General features: G+C 41.2%; 1 non-coding gene across 1 annotated transcript; it reads right to left on the bottom strand.

Annotated features, from left to right (window-relative positions):
• Positions 1-12281: 12281 nt before the first annotated feature.
• TRNAP-UGG (transfer RNA proline (anticodon UGG)) lies at positions 12282-12365 on the bottom strand. The gene is given in 2 exon segments: positions 12282-12317; positions 12329-12365. It is a non-coding gene; the product is annotated as a tRNA-Pro (tRNA).
• Between the last annotated feature and the right edge of the window lie 671 nt (positions 12366-13036).

The raw sequence follows: 13036 nt of genomic DNA, 5'->3' as shown, positions 1-13036 counted from the left end.
TTTTTCTACATTGTCCGGGAATGGATAGTTCTTCACTGCTTCTACTTTTGAATTTACTGTACTAAGTCCATGTCTGTTTATTTTTTGTCCCAAATAAATGACACTGTCCTGCAAACACTTACAATTTTCAAGTTTCACTTTCAATCCTGCTTCAACTAGTCTTGAAGTTACCAAACTTAATTTCTTAAAGTGCTCAGCCGCTGTTCGGGAAACTATTTAAATATCTAGAAATACACTGGCAGTGTTTCCTAACAACCAATCTAGAACTGTATTCATTAATCTCGGTAATGGACTATTACTTTGCCAAAAAGGCATTCGTTTGAAAGCATAGTGCCCCGTTGTAGAAAAAGTTGTATAATCCCGTGAATCTTCATGCAACTCGATCTGCCAGAACGCAGATTTGATATCTATAGTGCTAAAATACCTATTCTCGGTTCCCAAATAAAGTATATCAGCTATTACCGGTAACGGTAATCTATCAGGTTTAATGTGTTTATTCAATTCCCTATAGTCAATAACTGGACGCATGGTACCATCTGATTTTGGCACCAGAATCAAGGGGAAAATCCATTTAATTTTACTTGGTCCAATAATATCCTACGATGACATTTCGGTGATTAATTTATCTACAATGGCTAGCTTAGAATGTAGTTATCTATAGGCAGGTATATAAATAGGTTGAGTCCCTGGTTTTAATTTGATCTGATGGTTTAAAAACGTTGTTTTGCCCAAGGCGTCCACCGGCAAAGCAATTGCTTTATTACACTCCAGAGTAAATAACAGAGTAGAAGTGCAGTTGAAAAGAGTCACTGTAGACTGATATTTTTGTTCAAGCCCACACTTACTTCAGAGTCGCAAGGTAGACAAATCTATCGCCAGTGTCCAGCTGTGAGTGAGCAGCGTAGGAAACAGAGACGGGATTAACTGGGTTGTGATCTTGACAGAGGAACTTACCTTCGCTGGGATTTGTGACCAACCCTACTCTTGTGTAGACCTCTACGGCGGCACCCAGAGTGTCTTGAAGTAAGTCCTATCCCAGTGCAACTGACAAGGGCAGCATCAGCGTGTTGAAGGTCTGTCACCATTGTCTGCGAAGTCCTCGTAAGGGACTGAAGTCATGTCGCAGGTTAAAGGCGCTACCATCCCCAAGGCGTGGCACTGTCACTCCCCAACACACACATATAAAAGCGAGGGGAAACCTCATACCATGACCATACCCGATGGTCCTCCGAAGGCACTTTGTACCAAACACGTCAGGACGCCTCTCCAAGTCACTGATCTGAGTTTATGTCTCATAGCCGTACAGAAAGACAAGGAACAAAAACAAAAACACCGGGCAAAGAGCCAGTGAGTGAGGCGTGAGCAATGGAACCAGAGAAACACAATCAATAATTGGTCTGTGACACCTGAAGCTAAATGGACAGTGTCGATGTCTTAAGGTGAAGACAAGTCATTGAAAGAGAGGATGACCCTCCTCTCGTGTCCCTGGCCCTCTCCTTGCCCGGATAATCTCGAAAACGGGAGGAAAACTTTGCAAGAGGGAAAGGCGAGGAAAAGACAAATGGCCAAGAAAAGGGTTATAGTTCGCACAGGACTCGAACCTGCCACCTTTACGATTTTTCAGAAATGACACACGTAACGCTCTACCGACTGAGCTAGCGAGCTGATCTTTAACGTATTAGTGGATGGTTTGGACATATGGAAAGAATGAGTGAAGAATGACTAGTAAAAGAGGTGTGGAAGGCAGATGTGGAGGGAGTGAACATGAGGGGACGTCCTAGGATGAGGTGGATGGATGGGGTGAAGGGGACTTTGGGGAAGAGGGTAATGTCTGTTGAGGAGGGACGGGAGAGGACAGAAGACAGGGGTGAATGGAGAATGGTTGTATATGGATGATGTTGTGATAGCATGAGGTGGAATGGGCGGGTGGATGGGGGGGTGAGGTAGTATGTGTGAGCAAAATTTGACGCAGCCCGAAGGGATTTCTCCCCGTCCTCTCATTTTATGCAATGGGGGGACGGAGAGGGGGGGGGTCGCCGATTTAATGAAGCGGCCTTGCTGTGGATGTGCTGTGTCTTGCGACACTGCTTCTGACCCAGGGCAGTGGCCAAGGTGCAGGGATGGCCCGTCATTCAGGAGGTGCTAAGATAAGAGGGAGGGTGGAGGGGTGTGGAGTGTTTTCAGGGATGGAATGGGTGGGAATGATTTTATGCCTTTTTCTTTTTGGCTACCCCCCTTGTAAGGGGGAAAAAGCCTTGGTATATGTATGCATGTCTGTAGTTGTATCATACTTAATATAACTTGGTTATACATTGGCTGTGATATATATATATATATATATATATATATATATATATATATACACACATATATATATATATATATATATATATATATATATATCTATATATATATATATATATATATATATATATCACTTGGACAAAATGTAGTAGCATATTTGTAAAATTATACTTTTTACATGATAATTACCCCAGAAAGGGTGACCTCCAACATTAGAACACAACAAAGCGTAATGTCGGCGAAAAAGTACAATTCCTTGCAAGTTACGGTGATAATACTAGTGAGGGAATCGACTCCCCACTACCCTTCCCCCATGCACGAGAAAACGCACATGATCGGTCAAACAAATGCATCTATACCTAATCAGGCATGGTCGAACATGAACAGTACGTCTATGCAGTCATGATTATATTTAGATTCGATCACATACACACGCGCACGCGCTCGCACGGATCCCCTGTAGGTGCCCGTACACACACACATACAAACTAACAAACACGCTCACAATCAATACAAGCTTGGCAACTTTTGCCCTCTTATCATAACCCTCACGTGTTCCTTCTCTTTGTTCTTCACTCCATTTAGGCACACACACACACACACACACACACACACACACACACACACACACACACACACACATACACACATGCATATATATATATATATATATATAATATATATATGTGTGTGTGTGTATGTATACGCGTGTGTGTGTGTGAGTGGGTAGGTGTGGGTGTATATTTAGGCTGTTCGACATGTCTGTTCCGTTGGGAAAACAAGTGCGCTTCCCACAGGTACCTCGAATATCGAATAAGTTGCCCACTTTTGTGCCCTCGGATAAGCGTCGGATGTCTCGAATACACACCTGATATATCAGATTCTCATCTAAGATCTATGGGTGAAGTTGGACTCTCGGATAGATGTCGGATACGTACCTAATATAGACCATCGCATCTAGTGTTACAGAGAGTTATCTGAATAAAGTTATTTCATTCTGCAGTGTATGATTTTTATATATATATATATATATATATATATATATATATATATATATATATATATATAAAATGTGTACAATGCAATTTCAGGTATATTCTGTATGAAATATGTCGGGATGATTCCTTAGATCCCTCCTGATAACTCGGTTTGTGTAGGTGTCTGTCTGTGTGTGTGTGTGTGTGTGTGTGTGTGTGTGTGTGTGTGTGTGTGTGTGTGTGTGTGTGTGTGTGTGTGTGTGTGTGTAGATAGGTCTAAATGTGGGTGCCTGTTGGATGGATTAGCCCCTCCCCACCACCCTTCCGAAAGTATTACCTCATCTTTGAATTTACGTAACTTTTTATTGTCATCAGTCTGCTATATTTTGTATTATTGTTTCAGATCATCCATTCTCAGACGATGCTATAACATGCTTTACTTCTTGTTTGTATCTATCATCAATCTCAGTCTGAACATGTATAACTCAGACACAGTGTAAATTATATTACATATTGTTGAACCAATTACTTATCGAGCTCGTTAGCTCAGTAGGTAGAGTATTGCGATTGATATAGTTGGCGCAAAAGACGCAGGATCGTGTCCTGTGTAAAATATAATATGGTTGGCGCAAAGGACACTGGTTCGAGTCCTGTGCGAGAGACAACCCTTTATTTCTCAAGAATACCGATTCCAATCCCACCCATTTATATGTAAACAATCATATAAAAGATAGTAGTTGTAGGAAACAAAGGCTACTATTCTTTGTCATCCATAATGAAGTGTGGGACTAATAGCAGAAGAACTAAGCTATAGTCTGTGCGCTCTAAGTAGTCCTAACAGGGTGTAGCATGGGTCATACCAAATCTATCTTAGTACATGCCTCTTACTCTTTCATTTCCCATCTATGTGCTAGCTTATTTTCTTATAGTCTGCATATAATACAAGATGATGAATGCTATAAGTATCAATTTGTAGGATTAAACAAAAGAACTAAGCTATAGTCACTAATAGCTATAGTTTAATTCCTTTCCCTCACTGACAATAGTCCCTAGGTATTTCAGCTTTAGATAAGGTACTTGAACGTATCTCAGCACAGAGAAGTAAAGCATATTGAGAATGAGTAGAAGCGTATAAAGGTCACCACTGTACTATTAAATGGGAAATGACTATATTAGAAAGTTGAAAGAGGATAAAAACTAGGAAGTGTTGGTAAAAGAATACAACTGCAAAATATATAAAGAGAACTACAGGGGATCCTTACAATTTGTTGATCAACATACGAATATAATTCCATTTTGTGGACGTGTGTGTGTGTGTGTGTGTGTGTGTGTGTGTGTGTGTTTGTGTGTTTGAGTATATATATATATATATATATATATATATATATATATATATATATATACATATCGTTAAAACCACTTTTGGAGTAGAAAAGACTGGAGACGGGGAATATATATATTTCGATTGTAAACTGCAATCCTCTTCAGTAGATACAAATAAGAATAGTGAGTGTTACTTAAGTAGCACCCTTGACATGAGAAAGGGAAACATTGGGAGAGGTCTTACCCTCGGCTCACTCCGTATGTGAGGTCAGGAGGCAAATGAGTTTTTAATAGGCTGGTGATGAAAAGACCTGAAATTATATCCGGGGACCATTGCACCTTTGAAATGTTCATATTGGGCTGGTATTCAATTATAGTAGATTCTACAATTTTTCTCCTGAACTCACATCTGGATTTATAAATAAGCTCAGCTTTGTCCCAATCTAAACAATGTTTAAATTGCTTAACATGCTGGATGACAGCTGAGCTTTCTTGTCCATACTTAATGGAACGTTTATGTTCGATCATCCTAGTGTTCAAATCCCTTCCAGTCTGTCCGATGTAAACTAAGTCACAACCTTTACATGGAATCGAATATACCCCTTGACTATGCTCTTCTTTCAACCTTCGATGGACATTTACCACCTTTTTATTAATGGTGTTAGGGTAATAATTAATTAAATTTAATTTGTCTTTGGGAAGAAACTTGGTCGAAGGAATAAATGAAACAGAAAAGGAAACGATTAAGGAGCTTTTGTCCAATGAAAAATTAGAGGAAATGGGGGCGGTGTTGAAAAAATTGGATCTCGCCTCTGACATGGCAGCACAAGCTGATGTTAGTCCCAGAACAGCTGTCAGGTATCTCCACAAGCTGGGTAACTATGGCGGAGCAAGCTGACAGTGGAAGATTGTGGGTCTGGAGACTCTGTAGTCAAGAGTTTGACCTCAAAAGACTGCAACCAACAGTGAAATATAGGACATTACAATAATGGTGTGGGGTGCAATTTGGAGTGATGGTCGATCAGAGCTTGTGAAGTGTCAAGGAAACATCAATTCAGGCAAATATGTTTCTATATAAGAGGAAGGACTCATTCCAATATTCTCCAGTGGTAGAATGAGTAAAATTGTCTTCTTATTTATGGAAGATGGAGTTCCTTGTCACACTGCTCAAGCAACACAAAATTGGTTGAGTCAAAATGGGATCAGGAAACTTCCATGGCCAGGTCAGTCCCCGGATATGAATCCTATTGAACACCTCTGGGGCATATTAGACAGACAACTTCGCAAAAAGAACAGGAAGCCATCTTCAAAGCCCGAACTCTTAGGACTACGGGAAACATGGCAAGAAATTCTTCAAGATGATATTCGTGAACTAATCACTAGCATGCCTAGAAGGGTCCTTGCATTGAAAAAAGCAAACGGTATGTCAACCAAGTATCAGTTATTCACATTGTGACCATTTATAAGCATTTTAACTGTATCACTTGCTTATTTGATCAATTAAACGATTTCTCTTGGTGTCTATTCAATTCTGTCATGTCTGTGTATATATATGTATGTTTGTATGTGTATGTATATGTATGTGCATGTCTGCGTGTGTGTGTAGGTGTGTGTGTGTGTGTAGATAGATTTGGATGTAGGTGTCTGTAGACACACCCTCCCGAAAGTATCACCTCATCTTCGAAATTATGACACTTTTTCGTTGTCATCACTCTATTGTGTTCTCCATTATTGTTTCAGATTATCCATTCTGGGTCGATACTTTTACATGTGTTACCTCTTGTTTGCATCTATCATTAATCTTAGTTCGAACTTGTATAACACAGACACAGTGAAACCTACTTTAGATATAATTGAAGTATACTTCCTTCACATGAGCTCGCTAGCTCAGTAGGTAGAGCGTTGTAATTGAATCATTTCAGTAACGCAAAGGTCGCAGGTTCGAGTCCTGTGCGAGCTACAAACCTTTATTTCTTACAAGCACCTATGTCGACACCACCCACCCAAAGACAGGGCCGAGCACATCACAGCAACGTTCTCTTGACCCATCATTTATTTTCAATTCAAATCATCGACATCTCTTTAGCTACAACAGTCGCAAAACAAATATACAGTAAAAGTTACTGCCTTCATTGCAAACGCCTGACTAATCGCTTCCTCCTCAAATGATGCAATATCCGTCACCAATTATAACATATGAGAAAATGGAATTGAACATTACTAGTTAAACAAAACGGGATTTGAAGTGGATGACTATATGATTATTAAAACTCGGAAGTAGTCATTTACATGTGAACAATCACGTAAAAGATAGTACTAGTAGTAGGAGGAGGAGGGGGAGAAAGAAGAGAAGGAGGAGGTGTCTGGGCACGAGGAATACTGGCCTTCTGTGTCACAATAATCTAACTGTTGAGGCGTCTCCTGAGAATGGAAAAGACAAAAAATCAAGATGTACGAGGAGTGTATAAAGAATGTGGACCAGGGCTCATTCGCTCCGATAACCTTCACGACTTTAGGCGGGATGGGTCCAAGGGCAAAGGCATTCTACGCTCAACTGCCAGAGGTGATGGCAGAAAAGAAATAACAACCAAACAGCAGTAGTGTAGAGTGGATAAGATGTAGACTATCATTCTCACTCCTAACATCAGCTCTCCTATGTCTAAGAAGTACCAGGTCCCCACACCCTAAATCAACACATATAAAAATCCGATTTTGAGTAGACTATAGTAGAAAGTAAGATAAAAGAACTGTGTTAGACTTCATTAAAGTGAAATCATGTAAAATATAAAGGATAGTCGACCTTAGTCATTGGCAAGAGCGGGGTCAATTAACTCTGTGGAAGACAGATCCTGACTGCTCTCACCACACAATTCCACGAGGATAAAAGTCGTTAAAAAAAAACTACTAGTAGTAGTATTAGTAGTAGTAGTCATACTCATATACCCTTGAAACTCCTCACGCTCTGGCTCCCTTTCTCTAGCTGCCCCTCTCATACTATCTGTGTAATTTCAGTCATGGGTATCTCCCTCTCTCGCCCCTCTTATCCAAATACTTTTTAGCTCTCTCTCTTTTCCTCGTGTGTTATATCAAACATGAGAGAAAAGTTGTGAGCTATCATTTGAAAATTGAGTACTGCCAAACCAGGTGACGAACAGAAAATGTTAATTGTAAGGAATTATAATATCACAGAGGTTGTGCTCTAGGGCTGGCACACGTGGGGACGGGTGGTGTTAGCATCTTCAATTTAAGGAACGTAAGGACTAGGAATCTCACCCGAGGTGGCCAGCAAACCATGCTGCCTTTGCACTTCTGCGCAGCTAAATTGTAGACAATGCGCATTCGTCAAAGGTGGAAGAAGGTCCACGAACTACAGAAAAGGAGAGGAACGCAGAAATTGGAGGGAGCAACGACTTAGTTCTCGACCACAGTCTTGCATTGTCTAGGAAGCTAAGCTGATCAGACTCAAGACGTCTTCCCTGTTGTTCCAGGCTTCACGTAGTTAAGAACCGCAGGGTAGACAAAGCTATCGCCAGCAGCCAGCTGTGAGTGAACAGTGTGGGAAATAGGTACGGAATCAAAAGGGTTGTCATCTTGACAGAGAGACTTAGCTTCGCTGGGGTTTGCGACCAATCCTGCTCTTGTGTAGACCTCTACGGCGGCATCCAGGGTGTCTTGTAGTCCTTTGCCAGTGCAGCTGACAAGAGCATCAACATCAAAGTGCTGAAGATCCCTCACCATTGTCTGCGAAGTCCTCGTAAGAGCCTGAAGTCGTGTCGCAAGTTAAAGGCGCTACCATCCCCAAGGCGTGACGCTGTTACTCCCCAATACACACATATAAAAGTGCGGTGAAACCTCGTACCATGACCATACCCGATGGTCCTCCGAAGGTACTTTGTACTAAAGACGTCAGAACGCCTCTCCAAGTCAGTTCATGTCTCATAGCCGCACAGAAAGACAAGGAGCAGAAACAAAAACACTGGGCAAGGAGCCAGTGAGTCAGCGTGAACAATGGAACCAGAGAAACACAATTAATAATTGGTCTGTGACGCCTGAAGCTAAACGGACAGTGTCGATAATTTGATATGAAGACAAATCATTGCAAGAGAGAATGACCTTCCTCTCGTGTCCCTCGCCCTCCCCTTGGCCGTATAATCTGGAAAAGGGGAGGAAAACTTTGCAAGAGGGAATGGCGAGGAAAAGACAAATGGTCAAGAAAAGAGTTATAGCTCGCACAGGACTCGAACCTGTGGCCTTTACGATTTTTCAGAGTCAGCATATGTAACGCTCTACCAACTGAGCTAGCGAGCTAACATATTGTGAGGTTAGTTGTATTATACCTACTCTAACTTGATTATGCATTGGCTGTGATATATATTATATACATATATTATATATATATGTATATATATATATATATATATATATATACATATACATATATATATATGTATATATATATATATATATACATGTGTGTGTGTGTGTGTGAGAGAGAGAGAGAGAGAGAGAGAGAAAGAGAGACAGAGTGTAGATTAATACTGCTGAGGGTTCTAAAATCAGATGATATTTATTAGATCATAATTACCCCAGAAAAGGTGATCTCCAACTTTAGAACTCAGCAAAGCGTAATGACGGCGAAAAAGTACAGTTCCTTGCAAGTTATGGTGATAATACTGGTGAGGCAATCGACTTCCCACCACTCTTCCCCAATGCACGAGAAAACACACATCATCGGTCAAACAAATGCATCTATATCTATTCAGGCATGGTCGAACATAAACAATACGTCTATGCAGTCACGATTTATTTAGATTCATTCTCATACACACGCGCACGCCCTCACACACATCCCCAATAGGTGCCCGCACACACACGCACATACAAACTAACAAACACGCTCATAATCAATACAAGCTTAGCAACTTTTGCCCTGTTATCATAACCCTCCCGGGTTTCTACTCTTCGTGTGTGTGTGTGTGTGTGTGTGTGTGTGTGTGTGTGTGTGTGTGTGTGTGTGTGTGCGCGCGCATATATTCTGGTTGTTCGACATCTCTGTTGAATTTGGAAAGCAAGTGCGCTTCCCATACGTTCAACCCCGCTTAAGTCGGAACCAAATACTTCAAATATCGGATAAGTTGCACAATTTCGTGCCCTCGAATACACACCTGATATATCGGATCGTTGTCTGAGATCTATGGGAAAAGTTAGGCTCTCGGATAGATATCGGATACGTATCCAATATAGAGCATCGCATCTAGTGTGATAGTTATCCGAATAATGTTATTTCATTGTGCAGTATATAATGTTTTTTGTACATACATACATATACCAAGGCTTTTTTCCTCTTACAAGGGGGGTAGCCAAAAAGAAAAAGGCATAAAATCGTTCCCACCCATTCCATCCCTGAATACACTCCACACCCCTCCACCCTCCCTCTTATCTTAGCACCTCCTGAATGACGGGTCATCCCTGCACCTTGTCCACTGCCCTGGGTCAGAAGCAGTGTCGCAAGACACAGCACATCCACAGCAAGGCCGCTTCATTAAATCGGCGACCCCCCTCTCCGTCCCCCATTGCATAAAATGAGAGGACGGGGAGAAATCCCTTCGGGCTGCGTCAAATTTTGCTCACACATACTACCTCACCCCCCATCCACCCGCCCATTCCACCTCATGCAATCACAAACTCATCCATATACAAACATTCTCCATTCACCCCTGTCTTCTGTCCTCTCCCGTCCTTCCTCAACAGACATTCCCCTCTTCCCCAAAGTCCCCTTCACCCCATCCATCCACCTCATCCTAGGACCTCCCCTCATGTTCACTCCCTCGACATCTGCCTTCCACACCTCTTTTACTAGTCTTTCTTCACTCATTCTTTCCATGTGTCCAAACCATCCTAATACTCTTTCATCAACCCTATCTCCCAGCTCCTTTTCCACCCCTGTTCTCCTCCTCACCTCCTCATTTCTCACTCTATCTAGCCTAGTAACCCCCATCATACTTCTCAGACACCTCATCTCAAACACATTCAAGCTCCTTCTCTCTTCTTCTCTTATGTTCCATGTTTCTGCCCCATACAGTGCTGTTGGCACAATCACTCCTGCATACAGTCTCCTCTTAGCATCCATTCCCAAATGTCTATTCCTCATTACACTCTTTAATCCACCAAGACATTTACTCGCTTCTCTCAATCTACATTCTACCTCCACTTTCACTCCACCTTTCCCTGCCACATTTGCACCCAAGTATCTAAAACTATCCACTTCCTCCAGTCGCTCTCCCTTAATGCTCACTTCCAGTCTACTGCCACTTTCACCCCTTGTACACAAAGTAATTTTCATATATGTTGTGTGTGTGTGAGTGTGCGTGTATGTGTTTTATATATATCTCGGCTTGGCGTTCCCCCTAATTGAAGATCCAAACACCAGTCTCAACTGTGCCAGCCCAAGAGAACAAACTCTGTGATATTATAACGCCTTATAATTGACATTTTCTTATCGCCTCCTGGTTTGCCAGTACTCAAATGATAATTCACAACTTTTCTCTCATGCCTGTGTGAGAGAACTCGTGAGGGAGAAATAGATAAAAAGCATTTGGATAAGAGGGGTGAGAGACTGAAATTACGGATACTATAAAAGCTAGAGAAAGAGAGCCAGGGCGTGAGGAGTTTCGAGAGTATGTATGACTAGTACTACTACTACTACTACTACTACTACTGTTTTTATTTTCTTATTTTTTGGAAACCACATCCATCCTCATGGAATTGTGTGCTAAAAGCAGTCAAGACCTGTCACCCACATAGTTCATTGACCCCTCCCTCTCCCACCAATGGCTGTGGTCGACTGCCCTATTATGTTTTTTCCATTTAACTTTAATGAATTCTAAGACAGAAATTAATTTATCCTACTTTGTACTACCGTCTGCTCAAAACCGGAGTTTTCTTTGTGTGTTGATTTAGCAGGTAGGGACCTGGTAACTTTTAGGCATAGGAGAGTTGATTTTACGAGTAAGAATGACAATCTACATCTCATCCACGCCACTAAACTGCTCTCTGGTTATTTTTTCTTTTCTGCCATCACGTTTGCGACCGAAATTGCGAAGGTTATCGAAGTAGTGGATGAGCCCTGATCTACATTCTGTAAACGCTCATCGTACACGCTGATTTTTTTTTTTTTTTTTCATTCTCAGGAGTTAGGTCATTGTAACAAGGGGCCATTAGATCAGATATTCGTATGTCAAAGAAAGACACTTGTCCCCGTGTCCAGAAACCTCCTCCTCCTCCTCCTCTTTTTCTTACTATTATACTACCACTACTTCTACCATTACTACTACTACTACTACTATCATTTATGTGGTTGTTCACATATAAACGACCTACATCCGAGGGTTTTCATAATCATATAGTCATCCACTTCCAATTTTGGTTTCTTTAGTTAGGAATGTTCAATTCAATTTTATCTTATGTCTGGGGGTGGAACTGATAAGTCAGGCGTTTGGAATGTAGGCAGAGACGTTTACTCAATATTTGTTTTGCGACGTTTGTATCTAAAGAGACAATGTCGATGATTTGAAATGAAAAATGAATGGTGGAAAAGAATGATGTCGCTGTGGTGTCCTCGGTCCTGTCTTGGAGTGGGTGGTCTCGAGGTCAGTGATCGTAGTAAATAAAGGATTATAGCTCGCACAGGACTCGAACCTGCGACCTTTGCGAATTCTGAAAGGGCCAAGTGCAACGCTCTGCCAACTGAGCTAGCGAGCTCACATTATTGATGGTTACTTTATTTATATTTAAAGTAGTTTACACGTGAGGTCACGTACGGAGTGAGCCGAGGGTAGAGATATCTTCCCATGTTCCCCTTTCTTTTGTTAAGGGTACTACTTAAACATCACGCTCTCTCTTAATTCTATCTACTGAAGAGGATTGCAGTTTGCAATCGAAATATATAGATTCCCCGTTTCCAGTCTTTTCTACTCCAACAGTGGTTTCGACGTGATTGACAAATGTGTGATACATTTTTCACCTGTAATATATATATATATATATATATATATATATATATATATATATATATATATATATATATATAAGTCTAAATAAAAATATTCCTCTAAAAAACGATGTGGAAGTCGGGGGCAGGTGGTATTACGGTGACACTTTGTCTTAAAAATATTCTTGAAAAAGCGCTTCGGTAAGTCGGGGTCAGGTGCTATTCTTCTTCCTCTTCCTCTTCTTCATCTTCGCGTTCTTCTTCTTCCTCTTCTTCTTGTTCTTGTTCCTCTTCTTCTCCTTCGTGTTCTTCTTCTTCTTCTTCTTCTTCTTCTTCGCGTTCTTCTTCATCCTCTTCTTTGCGTTCTTCTTCTTCGCGTTCTTCTTCTTCGCGTTCTTCTTCGCGTTTTTCTTCACGTTCTTCTTCGCATTCTTCTTCGCGT

The sequence above is a fragment of the Oratosquilla oratoria genome, chromosome 9 (genome assembly GCF_046742065.1).
Source record: "Oratosquilla oratoria isolate Oo_2021 chromosome 9, ASM4674206v1, whole genome shotgun sequence".
In the NCBI taxonomy this organism is placed as follows: domain Eukaryota; kingdom Metazoa; phylum Arthropoda; class Malacostraca; order Stomatopoda; family Squillidae; genus Oratosquilla; species Oratosquilla oratoria.
Note: the sequence above shows the minus strand (reverse complement) of the source record. Positions and strands in the feature narration are given on the sequence as shown.